Below are 13,788 nucleotides of genomic sequence, written 5' to 3' on the forward strand. Positions count from 1 at the left end.
CATGTCCTGGCTAAATAGAGCTGCAATGAACATTGTGGTACATGACTCTTTTTGAATTATGGTTTTCTCAGGGCATATGCCCAGTAGTGGGATTGCTGGGTCATAAGGTAGTTCTATGTTTAGTTGTTTTTTTTTTTTTTTTGCGGTACGCGGGCCTCTCACCGTCGTGGCCTCTCCCGTTGCGGAGCACAGGCTCCGGACGCGCAGGCTCAGCGGCCATGGCTCACGGGCCCAGCCGCTCCGCGGCATGTGGGATCTTCCCGGACCGGGGCACGAACCCGTGTCCCCTGCATCGGCAGGCGGACTCCCAACCACTGCGCCACCAGGGAAGCCCTATGTTTAGTTTTTTAAGGAACCTGCATACTGTTCTCCATAGTGGCTGTATCAATTTACATCCCCACCAACAGTGCAAGAGGGTTCCCTTTCCTCCACACCCTCTCTGGCATTTATTATTTGTAGATGTTTTGATGATGCCCATTCTAACTGGTGTGAGGTGATACCTCATTGTAGTTTTGATTTGCATTTCTCTAATGATTAGTGATGTTGAGCACCCTTTCATGTGTTTGTTGGCAGTCTGTATATCTTCTTTGGAGAAATGTCTATCTAGGTCTTCTGCCCATTGTTGGATTGGGTTGTTTGTTTTTTTGATATGGAGCTGCATGAGCTGCTTGTAAATTATGGAGATTAATCCTTTGTCCGTTGCTTCATTGGCAAACATTTTCTCCCATTCTGAGGGTTGTCTTTTGGTCTTGTTTACGTTTTCCTTTGCTGTGCAAAAGCTTTTAAGCTTCATTAGGTCCCATTTGTTAATTTTTGTTTTTATTTCCATTTCTCTAGGAGGTGGGTCAAAAAGGATCTTGCTGTGATTTATGTCATAGAGTGTTCTGCCTATGTTTTCCTCTAAGAGTTTTATGGTGTCTGGCCTTATATTTAGGTCTTTAATCCATTTTGAGTTTATTTTTGTGTATGGTGTTAGGGAGTGTTCTAATTTCATTCTTTTACATGTAGCTGTCCAGTGAACAAGGAAATTTTAATGTTAAAAATTATCAACTCTATCACTGTAGAAGCTTTAAAGAGAAATCTACAGAATATTCTAAAGCTGAGGGAGTGTCCAAGGAAAGAACAGACTGGAAGGGGCCCTCTCCTTCAATCAGGAAATCAAACCTTGTTGAAAAATTTGTAATGCGATGTGAGGTGTGCCGGGAGCCCAAGCCAGGCCTGGTCCATAGCCTCCAGGCAATTAGGAAACATCCCTCTGGGGTACTGGCTGGCAGGGAGCACCTTTGGAGAGTCTGAGTCAGGAACCTACTTGCAGGCTGAGTGATGAAGTCCTAGGATGTGTGTGCCCATGTCTGGAGGGTCACTGGAAACAGCCTTCCAGGGAGCTGGTGATGGAGGCTGGCAGGTTGGTGCATAGGGAAATCAGAGGCCTGCTCACCAGCAGGACGGTGCCCGAGGTGCACAGAGTCCGCCATGGGAAGCTCCAGCGAGGTGGACACGGGGCTAGGCCTGGGGCTGTGAGCTCACAGGCATGTTCTGGACACACAGCTGGGACATAACATTAATGGATGCTCCCATGGACATGCCTCTGGCAGCAGTGCAGGTGGAGGTAGAGAAGCAAACAGAAGCACACTTGATCCAGGAAAAGTTTCTTCTTCCTGCAGTGTCCCTCCACAGCGCCATCTACTGACACAGCTTAATATTGTACTCACTGCAAAGGAGAAACGCGAAAAGGGGGATATCCAACTATCCCAGAGCAGGTATTGGCGGGTAGGTTTGGAGTTGACAGGCAACAAATTGATAACTGTTGCAACAGGTGCAATGGAAAAGTAATTTGTGGAAGATTAGTGTAATGGGATACCACTCAGCACTAAATAGAAAGAACTACTGATATAGGCAACAGCACAGATGTATGGCAAAAATGGCACGTTGAACGAAAGAAACCAGACACAAGAGTAAATATTGTCGTATGAAATTCTAGACCACATGAGACTCATTTATAGGGAAAAATGTCAATCAGTGTTGCCTGAGGATTTGGGGTGGATGGTATTGACTGCAAAGGATCACAGAGGAATTTGGGGGAGATGATGGAAACATTCTAAATACATCTGGATTGTGGCAGTGGTTACATAGGTGTATGTGTTTATCAAAATACATCCAACTGTACCCTTAAAATGGATGCTTTTTTTTTGATTACCACAGTAAGTTTAATGAACATTCATCATCTCATATAGATACAAAAATAAAAGAAGAAGAAAAAAAATTTTTCCTTGTGATGAGAACTCAGGATTTGCTCTTGTAACAACTTTTATATGTAACATACACCAGTGTTGATTATATTAATCATGTTGAGGATGCATTTTATTTTATGAAAATTATACCTCAGTAGTGTCTATTTTTAAAATATCATCTATAAATCAGATACCTGTGCTTGTGTAGGATGTAGAATACCATTGCCTTCCAAACCCTGCTACCTTGTCAATTCCAGGATAAAGGCCTTTGGAGAAAATCACAGCTTTGATCCAAACACTGGAAACCTCCCTCTTCCTGCAGGAGGTGGATTCTCAGAGCGGAAAAGCCTTAGAGGTCATAGAGGATTATTCTGGATTATTCCTGGGAAACAGACGAGATGGTGGGCCTGGAAGGAAGTTGCCCAGGAAAGTCCAATCATGTTCTCTCTGGGGGTAGGCCCCCGCATTCTTCTCTAGCTCAGCCACCACTGGTCCTGCATCTTTCATGGTTTGGTCATAAGCACAGGTGGTGTGAGGGGACAATGACAAAGGGAGATGCCCTTCAAGACTGGCCAACCCACCAGGCAGGGATAAGGGATGCAGGAGGAGCAACTTGCCTAAAGAAAAGGAAACCCCCTAAAGATCCTGACAGCCTCTGACAGTGGGAGGCATCACGGATTGACATATAACAGTAACAACTGTGAATAGTAATACTGACAATTATGAGAACAAATTGTAAAGAAGTTGCAGAAGTCTGGCATGCAGCTCCTTTATAAATGAGGCCTAATGATGGGTAGTGACCCAGTAGCTAATGTTTGCTGGTGCTGGTGGGCGAGTGGAGAGCCCACAGTCTTGATCTGTATGTGTGTACTTGCCTCAAAACTCCACAAATCTGTAAAATATGGACTGGTTATAAAAGCCTTCACCTCAGCAAAACCAAAAGAAATCTTGTGAGTTTGAGAATTTCAATTCCTAGGTCTCAGGCATATCAATGGCCCAGAGGGCGTGTACTGAACTTGCCTTATGAATATATGTATACAATGAACTATTTCTCCTCCTAACAAGAACACAATGTGAATAACGGAAGATTGACTAGAGCACCTTTTAACTCAGTGCTCCGAGTGCTGGGCACCCATCTCAGCGAGCTCCCACATGGTATCAAAGTTGGGCATGACCCCAATGTTCATAGCATCACTATTCACAATAGCCAAGACATGGAAACAACCTAAACGTCCATTGACAGATGAATGGATAAAGAAGATGTGGTACATATATACAATGGAATATTACTCAGCCATAAAAAAGAATGAAATAATGCCACTTGTAGCAACATGGATGGACCTAAAGATTATCATACTAAGTGAAGTAAGAAAGACAAATATCATATAATATCACTTATATGTGGAAGTTAAAATATGACACAAATGAACTTATCTATGAAACAGAAACAGACTCACAGACATAGAGAACAGACATGTGGTTGCCAAGGGGGAGGAGAGGTGGGGGAGGGATGGAGTGGGGGTTGGGGGTTAGCAGATGCAAACTAGTATGTATAGAATGCATAAATAACAAGGTCCTACTGTGTAGCACAGGGAACTATATTCAATATCCTGAGATAAACCATAATGGAAAAGAACATAAAAATGAATGTAGGGCTTCCCTGGTGGCACAGTGGTTGAGAGTCCGCCTGCCGATACAGGGGACACTGGTTCGTGCCCCGGTCCGGGAACATCCCACATGCCGCGGAGCGGCTGGGCCCGTGAGCCATGGCCGCTGAGCCTGCGCGTCCGGAGCCTGTGCTCCGCAACGGAAGAGGCCACAACAGTGAGAGGTCCGCGTACCGCAAAAAAAAAAAAAAAAAAAAAAAAATGAATGTATATATATGTATAACTGAATCACTTTGCTGTACAGCGGAAATTAACACTACATTGTAAATCAACTATACTTCAATAAAAAAAGAAAGAAAAAAGTGAGCATGTGTAAGGATGGTCGTTTTGGAATTGTCCGCCATGGTGGAGAGTTGGAGGTAATCTATGTAGCCATCTGTCTGGGGAAGTGGATGAGTATAACATGGAGGAGACACTCAGCGGGATACAGTGCAGAAGTTAGAAGCACAGATGACATAACACACACAGATAGATCTTAAAAATAGAGTGCTGGGTGAAAAGGCAGTCAACAGACCGAAGTCCAGCATATAATACCATGTATGAAAATTAAAAGTACAGCTCACAGGGACTTCCCTGGCGGTCCAGTGGTTAAGACTTCGCCTTCCAATGCAGGGGGTATGGTTTCGATCCCTGGTTGCGGAGCTAAGATCCTACATGCCTCCGGCCAAATACCCAAGACAAAACAGAAGCAATATTGTAACAAATTCAATAAAGACTTTAAAAAATGGTCTGCATCAAAAAAATCTTTAAAAACAAGTACAGCTCACAAAATAATACCACATATTTTGCAAGAATACATACACGTCAAAATATTTTGAGAGTTTTTTTTTTTAATAAGGGGAGTAGAAGTGAGAAATGGGCATAAAAGCGAGTATCTAAATGAACAAGAAAGGGACCTTGCCCAGGCAGATGATAAAAGCATGTTATGAACTGTGGCCAAATGGACCTCAACTGATTGACATGTTATAGAAGCAAACCGAGAGCTCCAAACCAAGAGTTTTGGACTGTATAAAAGGGCCGGGAGAACAGAATGTCTCAGGAGAATTCCACTCACAACATCCTCAGGCCAAAGCTGCCTCGTGCTACTGAGCTGATCTCCGTACAGGGTTATGGCGACTGGGAACTGTTAGCGCAGGACAGCGTGTGTCTGCGTGTGTATCAGTGTCCATGACATCAGTGTTGAGATGCACATGGGTTAGAATTCAGAGTCCACTTGCAGTTTTCCCTAAGCTTTACTCCCTGTGGAGTCTTTTATATAAAAATAATACGATCTCTATTTATATTTGATGTAAGGAATGGGAATGGACACATGTGCTAAACTCAGGCAGCAAGATAACCAGGACATGGGAGTAGCTGAGAACCCCATCTTGAGAAAGAGACCCTTACCTGAGGGAGGTGCCCCTCCAGGTTGTATGCCTGCTGGTCACCATCCAGTACCCCCCATGTCCACCAAGTAACCAGGATGCTGCGTACCACATTCTCGGGAGTTCTGGGATGGGCCAGGTGCCCCACTGGTAGGGACACAAGGCCCCATAATGGAGGGTGGGAATCATCAGGCCTGGTGAGGACTGGTTGGGGCAGATGTCCTAGCAGGAGCAGGGGCGACTTATCTGGGCCCAAGGCCCATGCAGGTTGGGGAAGAAGCAGGGTGAGGAGGAGGGGCAGGGGGACAGGCCAGGGTAGAGGTGACCCAGGCAGGGAGGTGGGAAGGGGCAAAACTGGTAAGAGGAGGGAGACAGTCTGGGCATGTGGTAGGAAGAGGACCAGTTTGGTCTGAGTTGCTGGTGACTGAGGCAGGCACAGGGTGAACAGACAGGGAAGTCATAGGGACAAGAGGCAGGACAGGAGGAAGAAAGTGAGCTGAAAGCTGAGCTGGGGCAAGGAGAGAAGTATGACGAAGAGGAGGTTGGACAGGAATGAGACAGGGCAGCTTCTTCTTCATGGCTCTCCGTTGAGAAGTGATGGCCTCCGTGTTCTGCATTCTTTCTTTGCTTGATGCCATTATGACTCAGATTCCATCAATAGAGAGTCCAAAATTCTCTGACATTTTGACTTGGAAGATACCTTTGAGATCCATGAGTACAGCTTTCTCCATCTTATAAATTAAGAAACAAAGGCCCAGAGGATTGTCCAAAGTCACCCAACGGTCAGTTAGGGGCATAGTTTGGGTAGAATCCAATCCAGAGCTCATAAAAACAATCCCAGGCTGACCAGGGAGTGGGTCAAAGTGCAGGGCTCTCCAGCATGTAGAGGGGGCTCCTCTGCTCATTAGGGCCCACCCTGGATAGAGGCAATGGAGATGCCCACCCTCCATCCTTGAAAGGCACCTTCTATCCCTGTCTAGCCGTCGTCAGAACCTGCAAGAAGCCTCTTATCTTCCCACCATTGAAAAGCCCGCTGCATATGCACAGAAAAGGGCCTGAACATGAAGGAAACACTAATGCTGACCGGTTCACCAAGCAATAACTGAGCTCAAACGGCCCTGGGGTATGGGCACTGGGGGAAGAAGGACCTGGAGCAGGGGGATGGGGATGGGTCAAGGAGAATTTAGAGCCTCCCTCTAGTCATTGCATTAGACGCTCCCACACGTTTCTCAATGTCTCATTAGACATTCACCAGACAGGGATGTTACCTCCATTTTAAGGAAGAAGAAACTATGCCCAGAGAGGCAAAGACACTTGCCCAGGGCACACAGCCTTGAGTAACAATACCAAGACCAGAATCCTGGCACCTGGTTCTGTGCTCTTTCCATTAAATGACTACACTGGGAAGTGGGATGGGAACACAAGGGGACAAGCCCCCGCACCAGAATGAGAATTTGGTTGAGTTTAGGATTTTAGGTTCCATGTTATTTTCTCTCAGAAATTTGAAGCTATTGCTTCACTGTATTTTTAGAATGAGTATTGTAAATTTTCATCTGAACTCTGAAGTCAATATGATGCACACTCCATTGATAGGGAATCTGTTTTCTTTGTGCTTTTAAGATTTTTTTCTTAATACTTGGTTTCTGAAATTTCATTACAATCTCCCTTTTTCAGTTTATTCTGCCAAGTCCTTGGTGAGGTCTTTCCATTGAGGGTTTCATCAGTTCTGGGAAATCCCTTTGAGAATTGCTTGAGCGGTCTCTCTTCTCCAGTATCTTCTCTTCTTCTGGAACTCTTATTTGATGGATGTTGAAACTTCTGGACCTGTCTCTTAACTTTCCTTTAAAACATTTTCTATCTTTGTGTTTGGGGGATATCTTTTTTTTTTTTTAATTTATTTTTTCTTTCTGCGGTACGTGGGCCTCTCACTGTTGTGGCCTCTCCCGTTGCGGAGCACAGGCTCCGGACGCGCAGGCTCAGCGGCTATGGCTCATGGGGCCAGCCGCTCCGCGGCATGTGGGATCTTCCCGGACCGGGGCACGAACCCGTGTCCCCTGCATCGGCAGGCGGACTCTCAACCACTGCGCCACCAGGGAAGCCCGGGGGATATCTTTTGAAAGAATTCCTCAGCTTAATCTTCCAGCTCACTGATCTCATCTTCACCTGCATCCATGCTGCTATAGGGCCTCTTCCAGTGAATATTTTATTTCAGGTTAAGTTTTTGATCTCCAAGCTCTTTAGCTGATTAATGTCTATGATGCTGTAACCTCTTTCATCTCTGAGAATAGTAATTTTCTAAAGTCCTATTCTGCTTGCTCTGTTTCCTTGGGCTCTTCTGTCTCTGTTGTGTCTCTCTCTTCTATGATTTTAGAATTCATCAAATGTTTAGGATTCTTGTGCACTCATTTTTGTCACTGACATGTCCTGTTAACTAACTTAGTTATGGTTTTCAGGGATTCCTAACAGTTTCTGGTCCACTGGAAGAAATGCTTGTTGGTTACTAGCATTGTAAAAATTTATTAAAATATTTTTTCTTTCTTTCCTATGATTCAGGGCAGAAGAGGGAGGCTATAGAATTATTAAGCCTCCCACCTGGGGCCAGAACTTCTGCTTTATCAGTGTATTCTGTGCTATTACCTTATGTATATATGTATATGTGTGTGCATACTCCTTTCCCTGAACTCTTAATGGGCTGTATTAATTAGCATTCTCCAGAGAAACAGAACCAATAGGAGATATAGACAGATATAGATTATATAAATTTATGTTAATTATATTATAATAATATATTCATGATAATATATTATTAGAGTATATGTATAGTCAATATATATTTAGATAACATTTATAACATGTTTAATTACAATAATATATTAATGTGATACTTACTATATAGGCATTTATTATAAGGAGTTGGTTCATACAATTATGGAGGCTGGCAAATCCAAAAACTTCAGTGTGGGCCCACAGGCTGGAGAACCAGGCGAGCTGATGCTCTAGTTTGAGTCTGGAGGCCATTTGCTGAAGAATTCTCTCTTGCCTGGAGGAGGCCAGTCTTCTGTTCCATTCAGACCTTCAACTGATAAGTCGAGGCCCACTCACACTATGGAGGGCAATCTGCTTTAACAAATGTCCACCTATTTAAATGCTAACCTCACCCCAAAACACACTCACAGAATAATGTTCTTGTTGATTGTTAGGACCTTTATATATAATCCAGTTATTAATCCTTTGTTGGTTTTAGATGTTGCACCTAGTTCTTTACAGTCTGTCATTTGCCTTTTAGTTTATGGAATCTTCTGTAAAGACATTTTCATTTTTGTGTAGTTAGGCTTGCCTAAGTCTTCATGATTTGTGTTTACCTCAGGAAAACCTGACAACCACTAGGTTGCAATGAAAACGTTCTCCTCTGGTTCCCCTAAAATGTTTACATTTAGCTCCTTAAGGCAGTAGGAGTAGAGGTTAGGAACCTGGATGCCGAAAGAAACTGCTTGGGTTGGAATCATGGCTCCCATTATGAATACGCTGAAATAAAATTAGTTTCATATGAATTTTGCCTATTTAGTCAACAAATATCTTTTTTTTTTTGCGGTACGCGGGCCTCTCACTGTTGTGGCCTCTCCCGTTGCGCAGCACGGATTCCGGATGCGCAGGCTCAGCGGCCATGGCTCATGGGCCCAGCCGCTCCGCGGCACGTGGGATCTTCCTGGACCGGGGCACGAACCCGTGTCCCCTGCATCGGCAGGCAGACTCTCAACCACTGCGCCACCAGGGAAGCCCAACAAATATCTTTTAAGCACGTATTTGATGCCAGACACTGTTTATATAATACAGCAGTAAACAAAACAAAACCCCTTACCATTATGGAACTGACACTCTAGTGGATAACAAGCTAACATTTACTGAGCCCTCACTATGTCACTCACTTTACTAAATCATTTAATCCTCGTAACAACCTTATAAGGTAGGTACTATACTATTATTATTCCCATTTTTCCGATGAGGAAGAGGAGGCATGGAGAGGTTAAGTGACACCTCCCCACCCCCAACCCAAGGCCACACAACCAGTAAGTGGCAGGGTCAGGGTTTGAACTTGGGCGTCCCATCTCCAGAGCATGTGCTTCAAGCCCTCACTACACTATGCTGTCTTCTTCCGTTGCCCAGAGGCGACATCTGTGAGGGTTAGGCTCTAGTTTCATACGGCCAAATGGTTTTCCAAAAAGGCAGTGCCAGTTTAGGATTCCATCAATCCTTCACTCACGCTACCAAGTTTTATTTAGCAACTCCTATGCTGACATTCATGAGGGACAAGACAGACACGATCTGTTGTCACAAAGTGATTACCATATAATGGGGACACAAATAAACAAAGGGTCCTTAGGAAAGATGTGCCCAGTGCTGACAGAGGAGACACTGTCAAGCACTAGGAGCGTACCTGTGTCAGACTTGGTGGTTCAGGAAAGAGAGAGCAAACTTCTCAGGTGACCTTCTAAGAAGAATGGCGTCGCGCGGGTCACGTGGCTGGGGAGGAACCTGTGCGGGAGTAGGGGTTGGGAAGAAGAATTAGCTGAGCCAGTGGGGTGGGGTTACTACGGCAGCAATGTCGGTGAAAGGAAATAATAACGAACACCTGGTGGCGAGAGAGAGCAATGGAGGTTTAATTGAGTTTACAAGCTCCTTACAAGCGGAGTTTTAGGGTGTTTCTGCAAGAGATTAAACTGAGCATCAGTCCCTTCTAGAAAGGCTTGGTAAGCCACCTGAAAGAGAATGGACTTCATTCTATGAAAGGTGGGGAGGCTCCGAAGGCTATTAAGAAAGAGAAAGACATTTCTTTTTTAAAATTTTATTTATTTATTTATTTTTGGCTGTGTTGGGTCTTTGTTGCTGTGCGCGGGCTCTCTAATTGCGGCGAGCGGGGGCTGCTCTTCGTTGCGGAGTGCGGGCTTCTCATTGCAGTGGCTTCTGTTGTTGCGGAGCACGGGCTCTAGGCATGCGGGCTTCAGTAGTTGTGGCGCACGGGCTCAGTTGCTCCACGGCATGTGGGATCCTCCCGGACTAGGGCTCGGACCGGTGTCCCCCGCCTTGGCAGGAGGCTTCTTAAGCACTGCACCACCAGGGAAGGCAGAGAAAGACATATTTAGAATCACGTTTTAGGGACTTCCCTGGCGGTCCAGTGGTTAAGAATCTGCCTTCCAATGCAGGGGACGTGGGTTCGATCCCTGGTCAGGGAACTAAGATCCCACATGCCACAGGGCAACTAAGCCCGCGCGCTGCAACTACTGAGCCTGCACGCTCTAGAGCCCACACGCCACAACTAGAGAGAAGCCTGCACGCTGCAACGAAAGATCCCTCATGCCTCAACGAAGATCCTATGTGCCTCAACTAAGATCCGATGCAGCCAAAATAAAATTAAAAAAAAAAAAAAACACACCAGAATCATGTTTTAGAAACACTACTCTGACTCCAGTGTGTGCAATATAGCGACCAAGGAAGCAAATTCAGTGAAGAAGCTATTGCACTGAATCAGGAGAGAAAAGTAGAGTGGCCTCAACTGGGCCAGGGATAGTGGGAGCAATTTGAGATGAATTAAGGAGGCAGAATGGGCAGAACTTGCTGGCTCATTGGAGCGAGATATGGGGAGAAGTAAGCTTAACACTCAAGTTTCTGGTTTAGGAAACAGGGTGGATGGGGAATACTGGAAGAGCAGGTTTGTTCGGGGGGAGAAGGTGTGAGAAGGTGATGGGTCCCGGTTTTGACCTATTAGGAATTGTGTGCATTGCAGGACATCAGTTGGCATTTGGGTGGTCTGCCAGAAGCTCAGGAGAGAGATCTGAACTATGGTTGCCCTTTTGAGAGGATTCTGCAGAAATATAATCTTCAAAAGGTGTGCAGAGTGAGAAGGGACAGCACCTGGGACCAAGGAACAGCAGTTATGGCCCAAGACACACTGAGGTGCCCACAAAGGAGACTGGAAATGGCAGTTCGAGAGGCAGGAGGAAACCCAGGAGCAGGGGGCATCATGGAACCCACGGGAAGAGAATGTTTCAAGATGAAGGGAGCAATCAGGAGGGGAAAAGAGGACTTTCTGCATTTAACCAGAAGATGGTGAGAGCAATTTTAATTCAGAGTCAAAGTGGCTGGTCAGGGACTAGGAATAACTCTTTAGAGTACCTGCATCTCCAGCCTTTCTAAAGATGCTGAAGCAAGCTGCCTTCCCTCGAACCCACCCTACACTGGAGAATTAAGGAAAGTGGGTTCAGTGGAGGAAATAATCCATTAAGCTATCTACCCTCAGGGGTATGCTTTAGGAGAGTTGGGGAAAAACCCATAACTGAATCAAGGTGATTGGCTTTCCAGGGTGGTTGTAACCCAATCCCATCAAGGAACTCCCTAAAGGTGGCAATAAATAGAGCTGTGTAGAGGGAGTGTGTCCTCCCTTCCAGGCAGAGGCAGCCTGGGGCCTGAGTGAGCCTTTGCTCATCAGGGAGCACCCTTCCTTGTAAGCCTTGCTCAGCACAGCTTTCTGCCTGCTCTGGTGAGTCTCAGCCTGGTAGAAGGGGCTTCCTAACTGGCTTCCTTTTGTAAAATTATGCTCACTCTTTGCTCTCTATGCCTTAGGCATGAGGGCACCCAGAGAGGTTATCTTAAGAAATACAGCCTCTCGGCTCCTTCTGGTTTAAATGGATTTGGATTGGAAGTTTTCCCCACTTAGGTCAGAGAGAATATGGCAGAGCAGAGGTTGTTGAAGCCACAGTGGTGGTGGTTGATACACGGTGGGCTTTAGGAGCTGTGAGGCAGGATTGCTCTGCCTGCAAGTCAGTTGCAGACGCCTGTGCTCTGGACCTCAAAATGCAGGTCTGGGGAAAAAAAAGAAGAAGAAGAAACAAAATATAGACCTGGAACCTGCTAACCTCTGTGGCCTCGATGTCTCTGCCAACAGCTGGTGTCAGGGTCTCTCCCTGTGCTCAGGCCAGGTTGGCAGGGAGGACGTGCCCCCAAGCCAAGGCCCTCCATGCCTCTTATTTTGTGTGGAGGCAGGAGGGCAAAGCAGGATATCTGAATTCTGGGTGGTGGGACCTGGGCGGGGCGCAGGGCGTGGTGTCCACCTCCACTCCATTTTTTCACAACAAACAAACCAATCAAATAAGACCTTTCATTCCTTCAAAAAAATAAAATAAAATTATTAAATGCCTACAGCACTGAAAGCCACAAACTCTACCCTCATGGTGCTTACAGTCTAGTAGGGAAGAGATACGATAATATAATAAATATACAAAATACAAATTATCTAGGATATTTCACGTTGACTGGTGCTCTGGAGAAAAATAAAGCAGGGGAGAGGGACAGGGAGAAACAGGGTGGTAGGGAAGGCGTTTAGGAGATGACTGTGTCTTAGAAAACTCTTCACATCAGTAGATAGGAGCTCCTGTAATTTTAATTGCTGAAGTACTTCGTTTTCAGGATGTTCGTTTATCAAACTCCCCACTTTTATGATGGTTTCCCATCTTCCCTTACTCTGAATCATTTGACAGTTGTTGTATAGCACTCGTTAGATTCTAACAAGGATAACATTTCTGAAGTCAGCATGTGTTTTTTATTTCCTTGCTAGGTTCCTGGACTCCAGCAGCTGGTTCTGGTGTCCTGCTTTCCTCTTCATCCCTAGCTGGCCCACCCTCTGCACCCTCAGCTCAGGTGCACATGGCCTCCAGAGGCAGCAGACCCAAGCCCCAGAGCATTCCACTCAGCTTGGAGGGAATCCAACAGAACCAGCGGATGTGGTTGGTGAAGCTTCCTAAATACCTGTCACAGCAGTGGTCTGAAGCTTCTGGAAGCGGTGAAGTAGGGAAGCTGCAGATTGCCAAAAATCGGGGAAAGTCTGAAATCTCATTTATCTTGAATAAGGAACTTACAGACATTCGGGGTACAGATGGACAACCTGCCCCGGTCATTGCTCCCAGGGAGCATCAGCTTGTCTTGCAGGGGGTCAGAGGCCAGGTCCTCACAGTGCTGACTGAGCGTGCACCGGATCAGCTCTCCCTGGAAGGAACGGTGGTACATCGGGGAGAATGCAGACCTGCTCTGAGTGAAAACTACACGAGGCTGAAGAGAAAGCAAATAGAGGAGTCTTCCAAACCTGCCAGAACCGTGCAGAAACTGGAGAAGGTAGTCACGACCAATTATAAACCTGTTGCCAATCATCAGTACAATATTGAATATGAGAAGAAAAAGAAAGAAAATGGAAAGAGAGTGAAGGCTGATAAAGACCAAGTTTTAACCTTGCTATTTGCTGCCTTTGAGAAACACCAGTATTATAACATAAAGGACTTGGTTGGTATCACCATGCAACCTGTGGCGTACCTGAAGGAAATCTTGAATGAAATCGGTGTTCAGAATGTAAAAGGGCCCCACAAAAACACATGGGAGCTAAAAGCAGAGTACCGGTATTGTCCGGCAGCAGCTAAGAGTGAGCGAGACAGCCCTTTGTCAAGAAGCGTCAACATGAGCGGGACAATCTTCCGATGCTAA

At 45.7% G+C, this 13,788-nt stretch overlaps 1 pseudogene; it reads left to right on the top strand.

Moving 5' to 3' along the window:
* The first annotated feature begins 12,960 nt into the window (after positions 1–12,960).
* Positions 12,961–13,788, top strand: LOC115859157 (general transcription factor IIF subunit 2 pseudogene; annotated as a pseudogene).

This window comes from Globicephala melas, chromosome 1, assembly GCF_963455315.2.
Source record: "Globicephala melas chromosome 1, mGloMel1.2, whole genome shotgun sequence".
Lineage (NCBI taxonomy): Eukaryota > Metazoa > Chordata > Mammalia > Artiodactyla > Delphinidae > Globicephala > Globicephala melas.